General features: G+C 42.8%; 1 long non-coding RNA gene across 1 annotated transcript; it reads left to right on the top strand.

Annotated features, from left to right (window-relative positions):
* The first annotated feature begins 998 nt into the window (after window positions 1-998).
* LOC130541556 (uncharacterized) lies at window positions 999-24,999 on the top strand. The gene is made up of 4 exons (XR_008955626.2): window positions 999-1,573; window positions 5,058-5,318; window positions 21,177-21,282; window positions 23,681-24,999. It is a non-coding gene; the product is annotated as an uncharacterized LOC130541556 (long non-coding RNA).
* The last annotated feature ends 220 nt before the right edge of the window (window positions 25,000-25,219 follow it).

Here is a 25,219-nt window from a genome sequence, read left to right as displayed (position 1 = left end):
GGGTATGTGCTTTTAACCACCTTGCTACACTTCCAATCTCAACTGTGCCAGTGAAGAGTGGTACCAATAATAGCTACCATTTACTGAACCTCTCCAAAGTGAGGGGTACTTGTATCGCATTTCATCTCCATGAGAACTCTGTAAGGTAGACATGATTATTCACATTTTATACTTGAGAAAACTGAGAACCAGAAATAGCAATTGACTTAGCAAGATTGAGATCCAGAGATAGTAACTGAGTCCATCCCCCTAGCCTATGCTCTTCCTACCACTCCTGCTGCCCATGTACATCTGGAGATCAGGAGAGGATGAGATTTCTGTGGGCTGCGGTCATTCCAGAGGGCAAAAGAATGTGGAGGAAGTGCAGGGTAGGATTGTTATGGAGCATCAAACAGCAAGGTGGTCCTGTGTAATGTTCCTCAGCGTGCTCTCTCGCTATTAAAAACACCCAGGAAAGTGAGGTGGACCCTCTACCCAAACATTTAGTTCCACCAACCCCACTTGCCTTAATGCCCAGCAGGTGATACCGGCTTCCACCCAGCCCTGCCCTCCTTCACAGCTGGACCCTCCCTGTGGTCTCATTTTTACATAGGGATCCCTGTGTCTGGGGTGCTCCTGGAGACCCAGCCCTCAGGGGGCCAGGCGGTTGAAGGGGAGACGCTGGTCCTTGTCTGCTCCGTGGCTGAAGGCACAGGGGAAACCACGTTCTCCTGGCACCGAAAGGACACGCAGGAGAGTCTGGGGAGGAAAACTCAGCCTTCCCCAAGAGCAGAGTCGGAGACCCTGCCATCAGGTAGAGCCATGCAAGAGGATACTACTGTACAGCAGACAACAGCTACGGCCCCGTTCAGAGCGCGCTGCTGAATGTCACTGTGAGAGGTGAGCGGCGTGGTCTGAATCCGCTAGCCGGCGGCTCCCCGCTGGGGTCAGTTTCCTTCTGTAGCAGCGAGGATGCTCCAAGGTGACGACAAGAAACAGGGCGTGAGGAGGGTAAGAGGCCCTATGGGCACTGTAGTCTGGTGATGGGGGAGGTGGTGGCAGCGGCAGCGGTGGCAGAGAGCTAGAGGAGGGTGAGAAGGTGGACGCGGGGCCATGTATCCCGAGCTCTTCACCAGAGCCCAGCACAGCTCTGCCGGAAGCACCCCTGCAGGGTTAGACCAGCAGGTGCGAGGTGCGACGTGGGAAAGAGTCCAGGGCCGGCGGGGTGCTATGAGGCGAGGACTTCCTGAGCCGAGGACCGGGTGGGTTGTGAGTTGCGACCAGCCTCGCTGACGGACCCTACTGCCTCTTTCAGTTCCAGTGTCGCGTCTTCTCCTCAGCTTCATTGCTCCTGGCGCCCTGGCCTTCATTGGCCATGTGGTGGAGCTTCACTGCGAAGACAGGAGGGCGTCTGCACCCATTCTGTTTTGGTGTTACCATGAAAATGTGACTCTGGGGAAAGCCTCAGCACCTTCTGGAGGAGGAGCGTCCTTCAACCTCTCCGTCGCCGCAGAGCATTCTGGGAACTACTCCTGTGAGGCCGACAATGGCTGGGGATCCCAGCGCAGTGAGGTGGTGGCACTCACGGTCACAGGTGGGACATGGCAAACAGCTCCTTCCAGAGAGCTTGTTGCAATTATACCAAGCAATGGCTGGTGCTTCCTTTCCTTCGGAAATTTCTGCTCCTTGAGGAATCAGAGTTCCTCTAGAAAGCACCTTAATGCTCCAGGGCTCTCCCTGTAATTGGGTTTTTTGTTTGTTTGTTTTGTGTTTTGTTTTGGCTTTTGTTTGTTTGTTTTGAGACGGAGTCTCGCTCTGTCGCCCAGGCTGGAGTGCAATGGGGCAATCTCGGCTCACTGCAGCCTCCGCCTCCCGGGTTCAAGCTATTCTCCTGCCTCAGCCTCCGGAGTGGCTGGGATTACAGGCACCCACCATTATTCCCAGCTAATTTTTGTATTTTGAGTAGAGACTGGGTTTCGTCATGTTGGCCAGGCTGGTCTCAAACTCCTGATCTCAGGTGATCCACTAGCCTTGGCCTCCCAAAAGTGCTGGGATTACAGGCGTGAGCCACCGCGCCAGGCCTTGTGTAATTGATCTTAACAGCAGCATTGCTGGCGAACCCCTGGTCTCTCCTGTTCCCTTTCACTGAACTAGTAAAACGTGTGAAATAGATACTGGGTATTGGGCACTGTGCTAGGGTCAAGTCAGCGTTGGGAGTCAGGTCGGTAAGGCAAGAAGAAAGGAGGAAGACTTCCCTGAGAAAAATAAGGAAGTATCTTGCACATGCAGAGCTCCAGGGAGGGAGGAGGTACAACTAACCCTTGTAAATACAAGTAGAAAAACCGTGAACAGACTAGATTCTGGGATTTAAAATTTTACTGGAATTATCTCACTTAATCTCCATAGCAACTCTCATTTGACAAATGAGGAAATAAAATTTAGATTAAGTAACTTGCCCAAGTTTACATAGCAAATAGGTACAAAGATGGAACTTTAGGCCAGGGCTGCCTGAATCAAGAAACTGTGCTCTTAGCCACAGCGTTAATATATTATGACCGTTCTGTACATTTTTTTCTTCAATCCATTATTGTGGAGAACTGCATTAATAGATGTCCTAATATGGAACAATCCTTGAATTTCCCCTGTAAACCCTTCTTAGTCATTGCAGGTAGTAACTACATAACACTTGCTAATATTTTATTTTAAATTTTAGCATTTTGTTTATAAGTGAGTTTTCTTTTCTAAATTCTACTCATCTGGTTTAGGTTTCAGGGATTGGTTAGCCTCATAAGAATAATTTCAGAAGTTTCCATAGTTTCTGTGCTCTGCAACAATTGAAAACAATATTGGAGTTATCTGCTACTTACTCTTTGGAAATAGCCCAGAAACTTTCTGAGTCTGGTGTATTTTTCTCTCCATTGTCAGATCTTTTTTTTATTCACTTTTTTCAAATTTTTCGCCCTTTTAAAACACAATTTGAATCCTTTCACTCAAAAAGTTGGGCATTTTCTCTAGATTTTCAAATTTGTCACATAATGTTGACCATAGTATTATTTTCTTCTTCTTTTCCTCCTCCTCCTCCTTCTTTTGATGGAGTCGCTCTGTAACCCAGGCTGGAGTGCAGTGGCACAATCTCGGCTCACTACAACCTCCACCTCCTGGGTTCAAGCAGTTCTCCTACCTCAGCCTCCCAAGTAGCTGGGACTACAGGCATGCACCACCACACCCAGCTAATTTTTGTATTTTTAGTAGAGATGGGGTTTCACCATGTTGGTCAGGCTGGTCTGGAACTCCTGAACTCAAGTGATCCACCTACCTTGGCCTCCAAAAGTGCTAAGATTACAGGCGTGAGCCACCACACCCAGTCAACCACAGTATTTTCATCTAATTTTTTAAAGCCCTCTAGTTTGTGATTGTGTCCTTCTCATTTCTAACTTGTTTGTGTGGTCTCTTTTCTCTTACCAGATTTGCCAGAGGTTCAGCTGTTACATTGCTCTTTTCAAATACCTAGATTTATTTTTATTGTACAAATAGAAAATTGTTTTATCATTCAAATATATTTGGTTTTGGTTTTCTAATTCATTTATTTCTCCTTTACTTTCAGTATATTCTTCCTTCTTTTTATTTTAAGTTTATTTTATGTTGCCTTTTCTTTAATTTCTTACCTGAAATGCTTATTCATTTTTTATCTTTGTTTTCTAATGAATACATTTAAAACTGTATGTTTTCCTCTAAGTACACTTTCACATTATCCTAAAAGTTTTGATGAATATTTTCATTTGTTTAATATCTAAAGTGTGTGTATAATATATGTTTTCATTTGTTTTTTCAACCTGGCAAATTATTATAACTATTATAAAATAATTTCTTATGAATAGATTTTTTTCATCCTTTATTTTCTTAGTTTCTCATAAAGTTCTTTGTTATCCTTGTATTTAACATTTTTTCAAAGTGGCCTGTATAATTTTTACTTTTTGGGAACTTAGTAAGAATTTCTTTATGGTCTAACATATAGTCAATTTATATAAATATTCTATACAGGAAGTGAAAAGATTATGAATTTTCTGTTAGAGGTACACAGTATATATTTTTCTATAAAATTAAGCCAGTTGCTTGATTTATTCATTCTCTGTAGAGTGTTACATATGTCCTGTTTAATCTATTAATTTTTGAGAATCATATTCCCATTATTGTCTATAATTCTGTTAAGTCTACCTTTTCCCAGGGGCTTTGCCGTGATCATAGTAATTGTGTGAGATGGGGCATTTTGGTTGCAAATGACAGAAGTCCCATACAAACTGGCTTGAGGGAAAAAAAAAAGCAAAGTTGGTGAGGGGTCAAGAATGGACAAGGCTTTGTGTGCAAGTGGATGCAAGGGCTCTGTCTTTGTTGTCCACCTTCTTTCCTCTGCTTTCTGCCATTAGCTTCATTCTTAGACAGGCAGAGCTGGCCACTGATAACTCTAGGCTTACATCTCTCCTTTCTGCTAGAGATCCTAGAGAAAAGAGTTTCTTTCCAATGACTGCAGCTTAAAACCATAAAAACAAGACAGGCAGATGTTAGAGATTAACCAGTCCGTGTAAATGTGTCCATCCAACTCCTACCACCCCCTTCCCCAGAGAAAATGGGCCTGCCATTGGTGAAGTCATCAGTGTCATACAGAGCAGTTTTTAAAAGGAAAATGCATAACTCAGTTGACCTTATGCCTTTCCTACTCTAGGCCTCAGTCTCTATCTCTAGGAAAGATCTAATTCTAGCCTTCTCTGTTTCTAAGATTTTTTGAGCTCGTGAGAACCAAACCATAAGTCTCTATGTCCCCACGTCTCTTTATCGTCAGAGTGGAAGCAAGGGCTCCTTTTTAGGTATCATTGAGTGGAGGGCATTGGTGGGGCGAGATGCTCGTAAAATGGTGATTGGGATAGGGCAGATCTGAAGCTCCGTACTTCCTTACTTTTTGCAAGTACCCTAAGCCCACATCACACAACATCACCAACACCAACATCAAACAACCTCTCTTAACACTGGGAGCTGCTTTAAGAGTACGTTCCTGAGTGTGCTCTTACCTCTTCTGTTTGCAGAGCCCCCGACCAAAGTCCGTTTGATTAATGGTCCTCACCACTGCAAAGGAAGAGTGGAAGTGGAACAGGAAGGTCACTGAGGTACCGTGTGTGATGACGGCTGGGACATGAAGGATGTGGCCGTGGTGTGCCGGGAGCTAGGCTGTGGAGCAGCCAAGCACACACCTGCTGGCATGTTGTATTCAAGAGTGGCAGAAGAGGCCCAACCTGTGTTCATTCAGGTTGCCCTGTGCCATAGGACAGAAGAGGCACTGGCTGAATGTGAGCAAATTGAGAGCTTTGACTGTGGGCATGAGGAATATACAGGAGCAGTGTGTGATGTTGGGTAATGGCAGGGCTTGGGGAGTGGTATTTGTGGGCTAACCCATCTCCAAGATCCTTCCTTGTGCTGCCACTTCCAGTTCTCCTTAATACTCACCATTGCCCCCTACTTCTTCAGAACCACTCAACCACTCTATGCAAAAATGTGCTCAGTGCAACACCATTACTTTACTTAAGCTGGTCCAGAGTTAAAGGGCTCTCCTATAATCTATGCTCATATTATTAGACTTTATCTATCATCTCAAAAGACAAAATACTGGTATTTTTTGTGGCTGTGGGTTGAGGCATAATGCTAGGAAAATAATTATAAAATCATAGAATTATACAATTTGAGTGATTTTCATCAAGATCACACTGCTTATATTGTTCTATAATCTCTTCAGCTTTTCTCAGCTCTCTCCCCTAAACAACTCTGCTCATCAAAATGAATCTCTGGATTCCAATAGGGACTAGGAGGAGTTGGAAGAACACAGAGTCTGTCAAGAAAGCCAGGCCGCAAGCTGTAAAGGACAGAGCTACCTAAGGGTAGAGGTAAAATGAAGAAATTCTGGGACCACTGCAGGTTCCAAAGCCTCCACACAGCCTTGACTGGAGTGGAAGCCAGTAAGATTGACTGCTCTCTCTAGCTGCAGCCCCAGCCCCAGCCTCCCATGGAGCCCTCCAGTCCCATGGGCCAGGGCTAATGAGTGGCCTTTCAGAGGTCCTTGGTGAGAAGAAAAGTCTTTAAAACACTAGGCCAATGCCGAGCTTTAGGACCTAGTAAGAACCTGTGACTTGTTCAAGGAAATTGACTCAGTAATGGGCACTAGCAAGGATCCAAGATTTGGAGTCAACTGTTCAGAGCTAGAGGTTTACCTCCCTGACTAGCCAGCCATGTAGGTAGCAAACTTCTCCAAAGCTTATTATCTTTGTCAGAAAAGTGGGATAGCATCTAGCCAAACTTCCTCACAGAGTAGGATAAGATCAAGCAAAACACACTCATAAAGACCTCTTGTGGAGCAAAGTCTGGGAAGAAGTCCCTGGGCTTCTTTGGGATGGTCTGGATGGGGGGAACCAGTCTGAGGCTTGGGGTCAGGATCCATCCTTAATCTGGGCCTCTCTTCTCCTGGGAGATCTTATGAGCTTGCCTGAACAGTACTTTACTGGGTCTCCCCACCTTACCACCTCTCCCCCTTTTCTCTATAGCATTCTTGCCTAATACTCTTTGAAGATCTGGAGACTGGGGATCAGCAGGCCCATATCCTCATTGGCCTCACAGGCCTGGAGAGCACCACAACCCCAGATGGACTTTAAGACTTTACCTGTGGCTCCCCCATCCCCTCTGCAGGACTGTAAACACCACTCTCCTGAGCCAGTCTCAGCCCCACCTGCATTAGGGGAAAAACCCAACTCCCAAAGAAGCTGAGCTTAGTGAAATTGTCCCCCACACTGGCATCTTGGCCAAGCAGGCTTTTCTAGTCTTTTCCAGAAGTGCCTGGCTGGGAATCTCAGTTACTGTCTCCTTGGCAGCCTGAGATGGAACAAGTAAGAAATAACCTGAAATGGGCCCTACATCTGGTAGAAATGTGGACATATAAAACAGACAAAATTAAAGAAAATATGGGTATTTAATCTCCTTTCTTTCTTTTTTTTTTTTTTTTTTGAGATGGAGTCTCGCTCTGTTGCCCAGGCTGGAGTGCAGTGGCGCAATCTTGGCTCACTGCAAGCTCCGCCTCCTGGGTTCACGCCATTCTCCTGCCTCAGCCTCCCGAGTAGCTGGGACTACAGGCGCCCACCACCACGCCTGGCTAATTTTTTTGTATTTTTAGTAGAGACAGGGTTTCACCATGTTAGCCAGGATGGTCTCGATCTCCTGACCTTGTGATCCACCTGCCTTTGCCTCCCAAAGTGCTGGGATTACAGGAGTGAGCCACCACGCCCGGCCTTAATCTCCTTTCTTAATGGCTTGGAAATAAACTAGGTTTTAAAAAAGTTATTTTTTCAATTTTTTAAAAATTACAATGGTAAAACACATTGGAAAAAAAGTGGTATAGAAGAAAGAAAATAAAAGTCAGCCAAAATTCTAACACTCAGAAGTAACTGCTGTTAATGTTCTGAAACTTCCTGAAGGTCATATAAGGAATAAAAATAACATTTATATATTCTTCAGTAAAATAATATATAAGCATATATTAACACATATATTTGAATTTATTGTACCATAATCTATATATTATTTTATAGTGTTTATTCAATTTAACAATGCAACATTAACAGACATTCCATAGATATAGAAAATACATACCACATGCACATATATGTATATATGTATGTATGTGTATTTACAAAACTTCCCTCTCAAGAAGATAAATATTGATTCAAAAAGGCCCTTTACTAGCTTTGGGAGTGCAGACTTAAGGGAAGGTAGAAGCCACATGCTTCATGATGCAACACACTCTATGAGTCACCAAAACTCATTTACTGTTTAATCAGAGGTACATGTTGAATTTTTAAAACATCTTCCCAGTGTTATTTTTGTTTCCTTTTAACAATATGGTGGATTACATTAACATCTCCTAATAATAAATAATTGTTTCAACCCTACCTGGCTGTGATGTATATTAACATCCTGCTGAATTCTCTTTGGTAGTATCTTATATAAGACTTTTACACAGATATTTATTTATTTATTTATTTATTTATTTATTATACTTTAAGTTCTAGGGTACATGTGCACAACATGCAGGTTTGTTACGTATGTATACATGTGCCATGTTGGTGTGCTGCACCCATTAACTCATCATTTACATTAGGTTACACAGATATTTATAATGAGGATTTGTCTGTAGCCTTTCATTCTTTCTTTGAAAAACTTTGATATCAATGCTATATTGATTTCTTATTATGTAAAAAGGTTTCTTTATGCTTAAAAACAATTTGAATGCTACTAAATTTTATCAATTCCCTTGAAGATTTTTAAAAAGTTACCATGAGGCTGGCAGCGGTGGCTCACGTCTGTAATCCCAGCATATTGGGAGGCCGAGGTAGGCAGATCACTTCAGATCAGGCGTTTGAGACCAGCCTGGCCAACATGGTGAAACCCTGTCTCTACTAAAAATACAAAAATCAGCTGAGTGTGGTGGTGGGTGCCTATAATCCCAGCTACTTGGGAAGCTGAGGCAGGAGAATTGCTTGAACCCAGGAGGCAGAGGTTGCAGTGAGCCAAGATTGCTCCACTGCACTCCAGCCTGGGTGACAGAGTGAGACTCCGTCTCAAAAAAAAAAAAAAAGTTAGTACGAAATCATCTGCCCTGATATGTTTAGAGGTGTGGCTCCCTAACAGTGCTTCAATTTTTTTCATGACTATTATTCTTTTTATTTAACTGTCTCTTCTTACATAAAATTTAGTAATTTATATTTTTCTAGAAAAGTATCCATTCAATGTAGGTGTTCAGATGTATATTTATTCATTGCCACTCCTTTCTTGATTAGGCTATTCAGTGGCGTATCAATATGCTTTTCATGGAAAAGCTTTTGAGTTTATTCATATTCCTTATTGTGAGGGTTTTTTTTTATTTTACTCATAATGTCCGCCTTCATCTGAATTATTTTGTTGATATTTTTGTAAGTTCTTAAGATTAATACTGGGTTCATTTATCTCCATTTTTTCTTGGTACTCATTCCAACTGTTTCATTAATTTTCCTGAGAACATGTTTTAGTCATATCCTTCAGGTTTGGATATGTAGTGTTTTGGTTATTACTATTTTCAGTCTGCAACATCAATTTTATTTTCTTCTTTGATCTCAAAGTTGATTGAAAGAGGTATTTTTTATTTTATTTGTTTTTTTTTTCTTAACTTTTATTTTAAGTTCAGGGGTATATGTGCAGGTTTGTTATATAGGTAAACTTGTGTCATGGGTGTTTATTGTACAGATTATTTTGTTACCCAGGTATTAAGTCTAGTACCCATTAGTTATTTTTCCTGATCCTTATAGAGGGATTTTTTTTAATTACCTGGTGATAATCTTTTCCCCTAATTTTGTGATTTAAAAAATTCATTGCATTTGTGATTTTTAAACATTTTCTTTGTGACCTAAAATATGGTTAGTTTTTGTAGGTGTTCCATGAGTAGTTAAAAGAAAGTGAATTCTCAGCTGGGCGCAGTGGCTCATGCCTGTAATCCCAGCACTTGGGGAGGCCAAGGTGGGCGGATCACGAGGTCAGGAGATCGAGACCATCCTGGCTAATGCAGTGAAACCCCGTCTCTACTAAAAATACAAAAAGTTAGCCAGGTGTGGTGGCGGGCACCTATAGTCCCAGCTACTTAGGAGGCTGAGGCAGGAGGCTGAACCTGGGAGGCGGAGCTTGCAGTGAGCTGAGATGGCGCCACTGCACTCCAGCCTGGGCAACAGAGCAAGACTCTGTCTCAAAAAAAAAAAAAAAGAAAAGAAAAGTGAATTCTCTGTTGCTAGGATCTATTGTTCAATATGTATCTATTAGGAACTTATTAATCATATCACTCAAATCATATGCTTCCTTATTTTTTATCCACTGGATCTTCTAGGTCTACAGGTGTCATTTGTTATTATCATTGTGCTCAAGTTTTTTTCTGTTTTTGTTTCTGTTTCCTCCAGTCTATGTGTCGGGTATTTTGATGCCAAGATATTCAATTTCAAAGATTTATGAGGCCTAGAGACTTCTCATATATTTTAACCTCCTCCACTTTCATTTGGTGCTTTTGCCTTGATATGACTTTGTCCTTTTTTTTTAGAGACAGAGTCTCGCTCTGTCACCCAGGCTGGAGTGTGCAGTGGTGTGAACTCGGCTCACTGAAACCTCTGCCTCCTGGGTTCAAGAAATCCTCCCAAGTCAGCCTGGGATTACAGGTATGCACCACCACACCTGGCTAATTTTTTTTTTTTTTTTTTTTAGAGATGAGGTTTCACCATGCTGGCCAGGCTGGTCTCAAACTCCTGTTCTCAGGTCATCAGCCTGCCCCAGCCTTCCAAAGTGCTAGGATTACAGGCATGAGCCACCACACTCAGCCTTCCATTCTTTTACTTTTAACTTTCCTGAGTCACTTTCTTTAAGATATGCCCCTTACACGTAATGTAGAGTTGAGTTTTGGTTTTGTACTGAATATAAAATTATTTTATTTTATTAAGCATGCTTGCCTTTTTATTCTGTTATCTGTTCTCTTCTTAATGCTTCCTTTGTTTTTTGTTTGTTTTGTTTTGTTTTTCTTACTCTTCCTTTTGTAACCTCAGACATAGAGTTAATCCCTCAGTTCATGGCTCACTCACTTTATTGGTCCATATGAATTTTCTCTCTAGTTTATTTATTTCCTTGTGTCTTTACTTTCTATTTCCATTTCCCAGCCTCCCAATCACTTCATGATGATACACATACATGTATCATTTTCCTTGAGACTTTTTAATTTACATATATTATTGGGCATTTTTCTCTTGGCACTATGTTTTGACCCATCTATTTTGTTATGTGTACATCTAGCCCATTGCTCCTAACTTCTGCAAGTTATTCCACCCTGCTTCCCTTATCTAATCCCAGTGAAGGATATCTAGATTGTCCCCAACTTGTTACTGCTACAAACACTGACACCTGCTTTTTCATGTCACACCATAGACCTGTGTGAGAATATCTCTGGATATATACCTGAGAGAGTGATTGATGGAAGAAGTAATGCCAAGTGGTCCCCAAAGTTACTAGTGCCCCCAACAGGGCAAGAACATTCCCTAACCCCACATCCCACTCAACCCTTTAGTGTTCTAACTTTACCAATCAGATGAGGATAAAGAGAGATCTCAGAGATCTAATTGGTGTTTTATTTCCATTTTTCTAATTATCAATAAGCATAAGCATCTTTGCATGTGCTTGTTAGCCTTTTGAGTCTCCTCTTCTATGAAATAACCATTTTGTGTCCTTTGCCCATTTTGTTAATATAATTTCTGGTTTTTCCTATTTGGTATATAGGAGCTACTGCTTTTTCTATATAAGTTTCTTGCTTGTTTTAGGCTTTGCAAACATTACCTCCTACTCTACCATCAGTCAACTTTGTCCATAGTGTCTTTTATTGAGCAGATTAAAAAAAAAAATTAAGCTATAGGCCGGGTGCGGTGGCTCACACCTGTAATCCCAGCACTTTGGGAGGCCGAGGTGGGTGGATCACGAAGTCAGGAGTTCAAGACCATCCTGGCCAATCTGATGAAACCCCGTCTCTACTAAAAATACAAAAATTAGCCGGGCGTGGTGGCTCACACCTGTAGTCCCAGCTACTCAGGAGGCTGAGGCAGGAGAATCACTTGAACCCGGGAGGTCGAGGTTGCAGTGAGCTGAGATCGTGCCACTGCACTCCAGCCTGGTGACAGAATGAGACTCCGTCTCAAAAAAAAAAAAAAAAATTAAACTATAAAACTCATCCAATTTTTGCTTTTAACGTATGTTTTTAGAGTTTTGTTTAGTCCCTCTTGACTCCAAAATCGCAAAACTTCCCTTAATTTCATAGTTTTACTTTTTATGCATTGGATCTTTTGGAGTCCAACTTTACATTTGATATTAGGTATAAGTCCAAATTGTTTTCCCTTAGAGTAATCTAGCACCATGTACTAAATAGGCCAGGTCATGCACTCCCCATTATTTTGTGATGTCAACCTTAAGTGTGTGTGTGTGTGTGCACCCAAGGTCTATGATCTCTCTACTCTGTTCCACTGATTTATTTATCTGATCTTGCACATACATTGTACTGACTTAATTGCCCTGGACTTCTGATCTACCTTAATATCTGATAATATAAAACCACTCTTTGTTCTTTTTTATCAAAGTTAACCTGGACTTTCATAGATTTTTATTATTCTATAAAATTTTAGAGTAAGTATATTAAATGGCTAAAAAAAAAATCCAGGTGAACTTTTTATTGGGATTTTATTTCATTTATAGATTAATTTGAAAGAACACAGGGAGAAATTCCTATCACATCCTCCATTCAACTCACTTATTTGGTTTGTGCAAATGACAGGTGTATTTTGAAGAACAGCAATTGCAGTGGCTGCTCCAGATGTGGTTTTGTTTGACAGAGCAAATCATCTTGCTACTAGCACTCACCATGCAGCTTTTGACCTGGAAAATGCCTTTTTTTTAACCTCAATTCCTGTTAATTGAGACCACCAGAAGCATTTACAATACACTTTATTGTCCTAACTTTGAGCTATATCAGCTTTTCAGCCCTCTGTCATAGAATCACAAAGACCTTGATCAGTTTCTCTTCTTCATAGGACATCCCACACTCATCCATTAGATCAATGGCATCATACTGATTAGACCAATTGAGCACAAAGCAGCAACTCTAGACATCTGGGTAGGAAATATACATGCCAGAAGGTGGTAAATAAATCCCATTTTGGTGAAATTTCTAGTGGTCCAGGGTTCTTAGACATGTCAAAACATATTTCCCAGGGTGAAGGACACGTTTTGTAGCAAAGCCATGTCCACCTTTGTAGATAACTAGTCTCCTTTTGAAAACTTAACTTCTGACTTGCTACTAAGTCCTAATAGAGACTGAACCCTTGACCATGGGCCACAAAGTTGCATGTGACCTTAGCTGCCTATCATGAAGTGGTGTTATTTGACTTAGTAAACCAACATGTTGGCATGCACAGAAGCACTCCATTATTATCCCCTGTGGCAAAGAGCAGAGCAAGGGCAAGGTGGAAAATGGATCTGAGGGCAAAGAAGCCCAGGGTCAATGCAACAAGCAAAGAATTTCTCTCCCCTAAATAAAAGAGAATATGTTGGGACAGTGAGGAATGAGAAGGGTGATGGAATAAAGAATCTGTTTCAAATAGAATTCAAGTGAGTTTTACTAGAGAATGCAGATTAATACCTGAAGAACCCTGCATATTTGCCTTTTTCTCCAAGTAAAAGAGGAAACTCAAGTTAAGAAAAACCCCACTTCTGAATGAAGAATGAGCTTGGAGAGGGAAAAGCATAAGTTTCCATGGGAGTTGTGGCATCCCATGAAAAGTGGTCAGGCAGATGGGTCTCCAGACAGAGAAGTGGTCAGGCAAATGGTTCCTGTGGCTAATGTGGAAGCAGAACATCTTCAGGCACATTTAGGGCTGTGGCTTCTTCTCCTATAGACTCAAATTAGAGGAACTTGAAAAAAGTGAACAGATTGATCTCAAGGCCACACAGTCTATCTCTGATGGAGACACCGCAGCTCTGTGATACCTGGAGGCTCAGGTAAGGAGGAAAAGTTATGAACTACTCTGACTTCCTTAAGATGAAAGAAAGAGTTTTTATTTTAGTAAAAACAAACAAACAAACAAACAAAAAAAAACCTCAGGCTTTGACAAGTCAATCACAGACCCTAGTGACAAACTCAAGTACCACTGCAGGACATCTCAAAATCTCAAAACCTTCTAAACAATGAGGCTCAAAGCTTAGGGCAAGGCTAACTCTCTTCATGGGCCTGGGCTGGAAGAGGGAGTGGACTGGTTTATAGAGAAAGAAGTGCTGACAAGAGAAATCTCTTTGATTAGCACTCTCCCAGATTAGTCTCCTAAAGAGATATGTGAGCCATGGGTCGTTGTGTCCCACGGGCTGTATGGCTCATGTTCTAGTGCTGAGGACACAATGCAATTCTTACCAGAAATTTGAGCTCATTGCCCTGGGAAATGTGTTTGAATCTTCTCTAGAACTTATTCAACCTTCTGTCCCAAAAGCCAGATACTAGTATCCCATGGAGGAGAGCTCAGGGACCAAATTCTTCCAGATATGAGAGACTCAGCTTCATTTTGGCTTGTTTAGAAATGGCAGAGCTCTTAGAGCAAAGCTGATGCAAGTCCAAGAGCTTCACACTCTGGAGACAGAAAAAAATTAAAGGTTCTTTGTGTACTGATGTCAGAGGGAGAACACGAAGGTCACAGGGTGTAGGAAGAAAGTCAACAACCCCAGATTCAAGTAAATAATGAGTGTCAGAGGGACCTGTCTGCCAGTTTGAGGGCTAAGCAGAAGGGAAGGGGACAGATATTTGTTTCTTCTTTTCTATTTTGTTCCTAGAAACAGGGTTCCTCTTGAAAGCAGCTAGGTCCATTAGTCTTCCTGGTCTCCTCCATTTCCCAATGGTGCAAAGAACTGGGATGGTTATCATGATATTCCATAAATCCCAAGCTTTATAAGGCCTCTACCTCTCTATATCCTTCTTCTTCCAGTCAGTAAAACCACCAAATATTTACACTAGGTAATTATGGGGTGCCCATCAGCTAGCCATAGAGGTTGTAGGGGAAGTCAGTAGAGTAAGTGAACTGATCTCTTCTGACACAAAGCTGATAAACAACTGGGAAACGTGGTCTACAAACCTGGAACAGTACAAAAGAGAGAGATTGGTATGGGCTGAAGCAGAGAGAAGACAGTGTCAGGGAAATCATTATGCTTGAGATAAGTCTGTACACATGAGAAGAAAGGGGGATTTATGATCTTCGGTAGTGATCTTCAAGTCAGGGTTAATATCCTCCAGTATCCTCCCTCAGAGCTACCCAGTGAGCCCCCAGACACATGCCCTATGGTGTGTCAGGATTCGCCCACCCTAACCTTTCTGAGTTCCCAAAGTGATCTGCATCTGGAGGCCACATGTTCCTGCATGAAGAGGCAGGGATTTTGCCTTCCTCCACAGAAATATGTTCAAAATTGACTCCTATTTTACGTAATGGATTCTGTGATGTGCCACCCAGATCCCCTGTCAGGAATGGACTTATTGTCCCAGCTGCTAGAATTGCTGCCAGCAGATAATCCTATTATAAGCCCTCTTGGGAAAGGCTTTGGCCACTCCATCCAGGGTCATCCTCCCTTTCCAGAGCATTGTATCCAGTGGCTGTCCACACTAGGGTATAAAGGCAGAGCCCCTAAATCTCAACCCAGGACCACTTTGAAAAATCATCCTAGACTCAGGGTGTCTATAGGGTTGGCTGAGACTTTTGTGGAGATGGCATCAAAGCCCAGCTTCTCCTTCTATACAAAGTTGTTTCCTTCCTTTCGAGAGTTTTTGATACAGAGATCACTCCATAACAGATTTCCTACATGTTCATTTCTATCTCAGCATCCGCCTTCCTGGAAACCCAGCCTGTGATATCTTGTGTTCACTCAGGGGTCCCCGTATTTACATTGACCATGAGTCCCAGCCCATTTCCCTCCCTAGAGTAGGGTGAGTGATTGAATAATGCTCTTCTTTGGCTCCTTGGTGTCTAAGGTCCGAGGGGACACCACATTCTCCTGATACAGAGAAGGCACAGGGAAGGTTTGGAAAAGAGCACTAGACATTCCCAGAGAGTAAACAGATGACCTCTGTTGTGAGTGGGGGTGATGCTGTTCAGCTGCGAACAGCCAAGGCTGTATGTTTAGTGGGCAGGTAAATATCAATATGAGAAGGATATTTACCTTCATTCATCTCAATCTGCAAATCTCAAAGTATGGTCAATATCCCCAGAGGCATCATGAGAATGTTTCAAGGAAGACCCAGAAGCCAACCCTGTGGAGAACAATTAGCCAGTTTATGTGGCAGAGCCTGGGAGATAATTTGCCAGCTCCATGGTGTTGCTATTGCTTTTGGTGGTGGTGATGATGACGGTACTACAGGGTCCTAGAAGGATAGCCATGAGGGATTTATGGTAACTGAGGATTCAGGACAGGTGTATGGAATGTTGCTTAAAATTCTTCAGAACAGCTCTGGGGTGATTCTTCTGAACGTAAGATCAGGAATATGGGGATGTTAGATATGAGAATGGGCTGTTTACCTGTTCTAGCCTCCTTGAGTAGATGGATTGATGGGAGGACTGTGGAAGCAGCAGGGGCCTTCTCTGACAGTCCCATTTTCTCTGTCATTTCCAGTGTCTAACTGTCTCCACACCCTCAGAGCTCCTGGGGTCCAGGCTGACGTGGGGGAAATGGTGGAGCTTCACTGTGAGGCCTGAAAAGGATCTCCCAATCCTGAGCCACTTTTTTAAATTTTATTTTTACTTTTGGAGACAGAGTCTTGCCCTGTTGCCCAGGCTGGAGTGTAGTGGTGAGGTCTTGGCTCACTGCAACCTCCACCTCCTGGGCTCAAGCGATTCTTGTGCCTCAGCCTCCCAAATAGCTGGAATTACAGGCTCCCGTCACCATGCCAGGCTAACGTTTTGTATTTTAGTAGAGCTGGGGTTTTGCCATGTTGCCCAAGGTGGTCTTGAACTCCTGAGCTCAGGCAGTTTACTTGCCACAACCTTCCAAAGTGCTAGAATTGCAGGTGTGAGCCAAGTGCCTGGCCCCTGAACCACTCTTATCACAGGGATGTCCCCTTGGGCTCAGCTCCCTCTGGAAGAGGAGCATCCTTCAACCTCTTTCTGAGTACAGAGCATTCTGAAAACGTTTCCTATGAGGCTGATGATGGCCCCAGGACCCAGCACAGTGAGGTGGTGGCACTCTTTGTCACTGATTGGCTGCTCACCTGTCATGGGCCATAAGCCACTGAGCTGAAACATACTTTCCAACCCCATGGTTCAAAACTGCTTTCTGATTCCAGAATATGTAACAGTGTCTCTGATGAGCTACCTGCCTGTGGGATATCCAGGAACAGAATTTCTCAGCATGGTAGTTCTACTTTGTGTCCTAACAAAGTTTCCAAAAGGATCCTTTAAGCCTGGGAGGCTGAGGCTGCAGTGGGCTGACTGTGCCACTGCACTCCAGCCTGGATGACCAAGCAAGACGGTCTCAAAAAAAAAAAAAAAAAAAAAAAAAGTTTCCCTAGTCATGCTTCCCTATGTCAGTCAGATTTCAATAAAAGAAACAGACCTACTAGGCAATATAAATAATAAGGGATTTATTGTAGGGATTTGGCATTACACAACTGTGAGAAATAGTTAAACAGTCTACAGAAGGCTGTTTCTTCTGTGTCTGGTGTGGCAGCCTGAAGTCCACAGGGTAGGCATTTGGGAAAAGCAAGGATAACCTGGAACCTGCAAGAATGAATGGAACCCATGAGCATGAGCTGGAACCTGCATTAGTCTCTCAGCATCTCCAGGTGACAGCTTCAATGATGAGGATGTCCTGCTTATCAATGAGGACAATGAGGATGTCCTCATCAATGATGAGGATGAAGGTGGCACCTTTCACTACTAAGCGAAACATGAATGAGGCCAGGAGTCAGAGAAGCTGAAGAAGACCCTGCAGAAGCTTGAGTCGCTGCCAGCACAGTGAGCACAGTAAGCTCTGAGAGTCAGCTGCAACAGGGTCTTGGGTGTCGAGGACTCTCCAGGAAAAACAAGTACATGGCTGCTACATCACTTCTACCTTCCAAATCTTGCATAAAAATGTCTCTTGTGGCCCATAGTAATTTGGAACCATGCGGGGCAGGGAATTCTAGGAAATGTAGTTCCAGTTTAGCTAAAATGACACAATAAAAGTCCAGCACGCTTCCTATCCTACACTACCGCTACTCATACTTTCATTGGGAGAAAGCACTATGTGATGGCAATATCGTGAAATATGGTAGTCAGATAGACTTGGGTTCAAAATACAACTCTGCCAGATATATGTCTTTAGGAAAATTTACAAATCTTGCAGAGCCCCTCAGCTTCCTCTTTGATGACATGGGCATATTAATTCCTATTTTGTTGAATGGGAGATGGACTTAAATGTAAACACATAAACTTCCCTTACTAAGTATTTGTTCCCTTTCTTTTCCACAAATTTTTGGCTCTCTCGGAGGGTAGCAAGGATTGAATAATATCTTTATTGCTCGATCCATACCTCATGTCCTTTCCTTCTGACAACTTCTCAGGACTTCACCACATTCTGGGGAACAACAAAAGGAGCACATCCTGTATCACGCAAGACCAAGCCATGGTCTTCTGTGTGCAGTCCTCAAGCCCACCCAAAGAGCCCTTAGAAGTCTGCATCTCATAGGCCTCTGTTCCTCGTGGACTTCCCAATGTGGCTGGGCCTTTGCTGCCCGATGGACTTTCAGAAACTCTGTCTGTTTCCTCTGGCCTTTGGTGGATGGATTTTTCTTTAGATTGTTGGTTCTCCATTTTGCTGCACATTGGAATCACCTGAGGAGTTTTCTGAAGTCCTGATATTGGAGTTCTACTTCCAAATTCTCTAGGAGTCTGGGGTGATGCCGGGACACAAGATTTTTTCCTTCAAATTAACCCTCAGGTTATTACAGTATTCAGACAAACTGAAAACTACAGCCGTAGTCTTACAGGCCCCCTGCATTGATTGCTGCCCCTGTGAAGAAATGTGGCCATGTTCATTATGGTCTTCCTCTCTGCTACTGATATTCCTATTTTCTTTGGATTCCAGAATAAAAATGATGGGTAAATTATGTTTGGTATTTTTTCTAATTGCTAGAGCTGCCATAACAAAGCACCATGGATAGGCTGGCTTAAACAATACAAATTTTTTTTCTTACAATTCTGGAGACTGAAAGTTCAAGGTCAAGATGTTGGCAGGGTTGGTTTTGTGAAAGTTGTCAATATCAAGATGAAGTCACTTAGGTCACCCTAACAAAAAGTCAAGATTTTAGGAACGGAAGGCCTTCACACACACACATCTATGATAAGAACTAGCACAAAGACTGTCTGGAGGGCTCTTATGCACACATACCTGTCACAGAGCTTTTGGTAAGGACTTTCTAAACTGCAGCTTGCTACAAGAGTCACAAGGACAGCCAGTGAGATGCACAGGAACACTTGCCTGACACACTGTCTCCACTAATGAACTGGTGTCAGCTCCTGTGATGTACGTGTACTCCTCCTTTTGCCTTTAAAAGCCTCCCCTTGCCTCAACCTCCTCAAATACGCCCATAGTTTACTATGGCACACGTGTTCCACATTGCAATGCTTCCCCCAACTAAACTCAGTACTTTTAGAGGTCTCTCTATATTTGTTATTTAGGTTGACAGTTTCTTCAGAGGCCTCTCTTTTTGGCTTGTTGAAGGTCACCTTCTCCCAGTGTCTTTACATGGTCTTCCCTCCGTGGGTGTCTGTGTCTTAATCTCCTCTTTTTATCAAGATACCAATCATATTGGATTAGGGCCCACCTTAATGACCTCATTTCAACTTAATCACCTCTTTAAAGACCTTATCCCCAAATACAGTTGCATTCTAAGAAAGTGGGGGTTAGGACTTCAACACATGAATTTTGGGAGCATAAAACTCAGCCCATAACAGGCCTCTTCTATTATATCTTCTTTGACCAATTTAAAGCTTTCTCATGAGCACCTAACATCTGACTACAGGAGTCTGATACAGGCCCCATGCTTTCCTTCTCTGCAGTAATTGACTTAGTTTGCATCCTCAATTTTTCTAGTGACTTTTCTCCCTAGCTCCCACAGTCAGGGCTCAATCTCACTCTGACCTCACATTTGCTCCCCATCCTCGGAGCTCTGTCCTCCTTGGACTTCTTTCTCCCTTTGCATTAAGTACTTCTCAGGACTTTATTCTTCCTTCTAACTTTTCTACTCCCAAGAATCACATCACCATCAAAGCTTTAACTACGGCTTCCAAGAAAATAATTCAAAAATCTGTATCTCCTCTCTGAGCTCCAGGTTGGTTTTTTTAAAAACAGCTTTATCGAAGTATATTGACAAAAACAATTATGTATATTTAAGGTGGGCAACTTGATGTTTTAATATACATGTACATTGTGAAATAATCACCATCAAACAGTAATCAAATGAAAGTAGTTAACATATTATGTCATTTTTTTTCTTCTTTTTTTGTGGTTAGAATACTTAAGAGCTACCCTTTATCAAATTTCAAGTATGCAATACAATTGTTATCTATAGTCACAATGAATGCTGCTTATCAGATCTCCATCCTGAGCTTCAGGTTTAAAAACTTTTCCACTACTAGAGATTTCTGTTCCATGGTTACTTCAACTCAATCCATCTAAAATCAAAAACTTCTTCTTCCACAGAACTAGTTCCTTTCCTCATGTTCTATTTCTGTCATAGATTTCAACATTCTCTCACTTCCCTTTCTTTACTGCCAGTCAGTAAGAACAGCATCTATCATTACCTCCTTATTGTAGGCTCTCATAATTTTCCTTCGTCACATTTCTCCCCACTTTCCTTTACCATTGTCACTCCTGGAAAAGTGTTCTCACCAGCATAGAGGCTGAAGCTCTCTCTCAGGAGATCAGAGAGTAGAGTCTGACTGTGGTCTCAGACACCTCAGAGCTCCCTTGAATAGACCTGCCCTCTTCCTGTGCAAACAGAGAAAGAAACGCTTTCTTAAACAGATCTTTGCTCCTCATAATTCTGCAAGCAAACTGCACCTGAATGGACACCCAAAGGGAAAGCAATATTTTCAGCACTGGTGGAACACTGCTAAACTTCTGCTGGGATGTTCAGAACTGACCTATCAACCATAAATCCCTTGCGGCAGTTGTTATTAAACCTCTATTATATCATATGCTTGACATAAGGCATAGTGGGAGAAAGATTAATCAGACATAGTCCTTTACTCTGAGGAAACTGCAGAAATTTGTATGAGACACATATGTAGAGTCCTCTTTGAACAATACATTTACTACTATGATGGAGGTACAGTCTATCATTATAGATGGTAAGTTTTATTGAAGTTTGCTATAGATTGAATGTTTGTGTTTCCCCTGAATTTATATGTTGAAATTCTAACCCCTGAAGTGACAGTATCAGGGAATGGGGTCTTCGGAAGGTGTTTAGATCATGAAGATGGAGCCCTCATGAATGGTATTAGTAACTTTATAAAAGAGATCCCACAGAGTTCTCTTCTCCTGTTCACTAGGTAAGGACACAGCAAGAAAATGGTTGTCTATGAACCAGAAAGCAGGCCCTCACCAGACACGGAATCTGCTAGCACCTTGATCTTGGCCTTCTCAGTCTCTGGAACGGTAAGATATAAATGTTTGTTGTATATAAGCTACCCACTCAATGGGAGTTTGTTATAGCAGCCTGAACAGACAAAGACAAGGTTCTACAAAATTACTAAGAATAGCTCTCTTAGGGCTTGCTATGTGCCCACAGTGAACTGTGCAACTTTACAAGCATTATCATATTAATATTTAATCCTCAGAACTACCTTCTAAGGATGATAATGTTCTCTCCCTTTTATAAAGTCAGGAACCTGTTCAAACTCTCCTAACCCAAGATGATGGGGCTGGGGTTCACACTCAGGCCTGTTCCCCACACTGATAACCACTGCTCTCTCTAGCCTCCCCAAAAGGTACATTTTTAATTGGGCAGCTTAAGAAAAGTTCAGTGTATGGCAGACAGGAACAGGATATTACCACTTTGGATGGGCAGGAGAAAAGCCACAGGCATATGAGACATCACAATGTGTTTAGAGATTAGTGAGTAAATTGATATAGAAACACTAGAATGGCTTGAAAGAGACACTGGAACATTGCACCTTGACTGTAAAGGGCACTGAATGCTTCAGCAAGGAGTTATTTTGTTAGTGCCAGGAAGCCTCTGAGGTTGCTTAATCTTATTTTCTGACATTCCTGTTGGTGGGTGTATGAAGGAGTATCTGAAGGGTAAACAAACTGATGAGGAGGTTGGGAACATGGAAGAGAGACTTCCCACACTCCATACTTTTTCCATGCCTAGGCTGGCACTGCAGAGTCCACGAGACCCCATTACAGTCTTCACACACTAACCCACGTTAACCCATGTTTCATCTATGGGAGGAAGGCACCAGCACAACACACGCTTGGAAGATTCCCTGACTTGCTGGGCAGTCAGGCATCGGACTCAAACAGCAGCACAGTTTTGGGATAGGGCAGCTTTTGGGACAGGGCAGCAAACAGTGGGCACCACAGTCCCCTTTCCATAACCAAGAAGAGTCAGAAATCCCAGAGAATTAATTTTTACATCCTGTATTTAATCAAAGCAATTGACCTATCAGGTGTGTGACAAATCTTTGAAAGAATTGACCTCTTATATACATCCTTCAAGAGCGAAGGGGAGATACCAGCTGTCTTTTCCATAACAAGACTCAACAAGACCATTTTCCTACCTCACTTTTTTTTTTTTTTTGCACAAATGTCATTGCAGAGCTTTGTTCTGCTTCAGGAGGATGATTCAGAGAGAAGTATGGTTTTCAAGTCAGACAAGGATCAAATCAACCAGAAATTCTGAAAACAGCAGCCATGCTGTCTTTGCCCATTCAAGGTTTTCCATGTGCAATTGATTGTTCACTTGTTATTCAGAAACAGACTGCCAGTCTCACCCTTAGCTGGGCTCTGACAGCCAGGACCCGAGGGTCCTCTATTGTGAAACTGTCCTCCTCCAGCACTTGCCACGGTGGAGGGCCCATATGACCATAAGATCTAGTAACTCAGAGCTTCTCAACTGAAGTCACCATGCAAGTAACAATTGTGTTTTGACAGAGAAGGAACAAGGGGGATTCTAGACCAGCTAGCAGGTCCAAAGGGAAGAAGTTTTCATGGGCTCTGAATATTGAAGCTGGAAGGAATCTTAGAGACTAACTTGGTCAAGGATCATCACCTTTGTGGGTAGAAAGACAACACTAACCCCAAAAGCATCATGATAGACCATAAGTCCTACTGATACGTGTGGGGAGGGGACAAGAAAGATGTATCAGGGGCTTGTGAGTCAGTGGAACCTCCCCATGATGGACCCTTTGAATTGCTAGATGGATCTGAGGGTACTATTATCACCATGGCTACCAGCTTGAAATAGCACCATCAAGGACCCTTCTCTCTCTAGATGAAGAAAGTGAAGGCCAGAGAGATGAGTTGACTGTCCCAAGCTCACATTGTTTTGTGGGAGCAGAGCCAACACTAGCTCCTGTAACATCCCAAAGTACTTTCCAGCATTTAGGATACTTTCTAATCAATCATCTGGATTGTAAGCTCCATATAGGTACTGTCACATCTGCCTTCACCACACCATCCCCAGCACCTGACAGAGGTCCTGGAATATAGCAGAATCCCAGCAGATGTTTGTTGACCAACTCTCATATGCCCTTCATGGGAAAAGAATAGTAGCCAGCATTAATGAGAACTTAACATATGACAGGAAGTGTTGAAGGCACTTTATTTGTATTAATTTATTTAACCCTCAGAATAATCCTGAGACAGTGTTTTTATCATCTTTGCCATCTTATATATGAAGACAGTGCAGATCAGGGAACTTAAGTCCATTGCCCAGGTTTACACAGGAAGCAGCAAACCTGTGACTCTAGCCCAGGCAGAATATTCCAGGTCACACTCTCTTAATCACCACAAAATACTGCCTTCTCATTCATCTCTTCTGTGTCCCCAGCCCTAGAAGAGTGCTAACACACTCAGCACTCAATAAATATTCAGAGGATGAAATGACACGCCGGCAGACAAGAACCCATGTCAGCTGCTCTTCCAGCATCAGGCAGTCCTGCCAGAAGCACCATACAGGTGGCTGTTGTTCCAGCTCTGAGTAAGGCAGCCAGGACCCCTCTGGCTGTGAAGAAGGGCTAATTTGGTTCTTCTTGATTGAGGCTGAGTCTTCCTTCATAAGCCCAGTCTTTCAGAGCAAGCCCAGCCTGTTAGTAAGGAGTGCCCTCTGCTGACACAGACACATTCCTGCTGTCTCTATCCCTGGTGTAAATGGAAAGAGACCATCAATGTTGCAGTGTGAGCTGTGAGAATTCAGCCAGTCCCAGCCTGAGCCCTCTGGCTGGGAGGGCTTCACCTCCTATTGCTGCATCTAGATTAATTTTAAGGTCAAACCAGATGGAGATTTGTGGTCACTGAGTGATGAGCACCCTTTAGCCCTGTGTCCAGTTGCCTGTCTACTCTCCAAGCTGAGATTACCCCTCTGCCCTCTTCCTGTTCCTTCCCACTCTAAGATCCATGTTCAAAGGTCCCATATAAATTGTGTCATCTCATTATCCATGCAGGGCCTTTGTTTTCCTGACAACTGAGTTTCTGAGATTCTCTTTCCCACCCCCTTTTCTTCCCAGCTTCTATTCCAGTCTCACTTACTGTCTCAGTGAACATCTTTTGTTTTTCCTGCTGTCAAGGCATCCACTCAGCCTGAGATGGTTCCCAGCTCTCATCCACCCCAGTGGAGCTGCAGCCAGTGTGCAGTAATGATAATGGTTCCTTTGGGGCTAAACTTCCAGAACTGGACCCAAGGAGGAAGAAAGATGTGAGGAAGGCACCAAGTGAGTGAGGACTGAAGGGGTCTCCTAATAACTCCTAATAACTCCTGCTGAGATTCTTAGGACAAGAATAAGGACACGTGATATTGATGTCACTCATCAGAGTTCTGTTGAATATTTTTTTTTTTTTTTTTGAGACGGAGTTTCGCTCTGTCACCCAGGCTGGAGTGCAGTGGCATGATCTTGGCTCACTGCATCCTCCACCTCCCGGGTTTAAGCAATTCTCTGCCTTAGCCTCCCCAGCAGCTGTAATTACAGGCAGCTGCCACTACACCAGGCTAATTTTTTTTTTTAATTTTATTTTAAGTAGAGACGGGGTTTCACCATCTTGGCCAGGCTGATCTTGAACTCTTGACCTCTTGATCCACCTGCCTCGGCCTCCCAAAATGGTGGGATTACAGGCATGAGCCACTGCACCTGTCCTAATAATTTTTAAAATGCTATAAAAAAGGAATTAATGGTGAAAGGACAGAAGAATTGGAAAATATAGCAGCTGGGTGCAGTGGCTTACGCCTGTAATCCCAGCACTTTGGGAGGCCAAGGCAGGTAGATTACCTGAGGTCAGGCATTCAAGACCAGACTGACCAACATGGTGACACCCCTTCTCTACTAAATACAAAAAATTAGCTGGGTGTGGTGGTGCATGCCTGTAATCCCAGTGT

Source organism: Pan paniscus, chromosome 1 (assembly GCF_029289425.2).
Source record: "Pan paniscus chromosome 1, NHGRI_mPanPan1-v2.0_pri, whole genome shotgun sequence".
Classification (NCBI taxonomy): domain Eukaryota; kingdom Metazoa; phylum Chordata; class Mammalia; order Primates; family Hominidae; genus Pan; species Pan paniscus.
The sequence above is the reverse complement of the archived record's forward strand: the minus strand, read 5'-3'. Positions and strand labels throughout refer to the sequence as shown.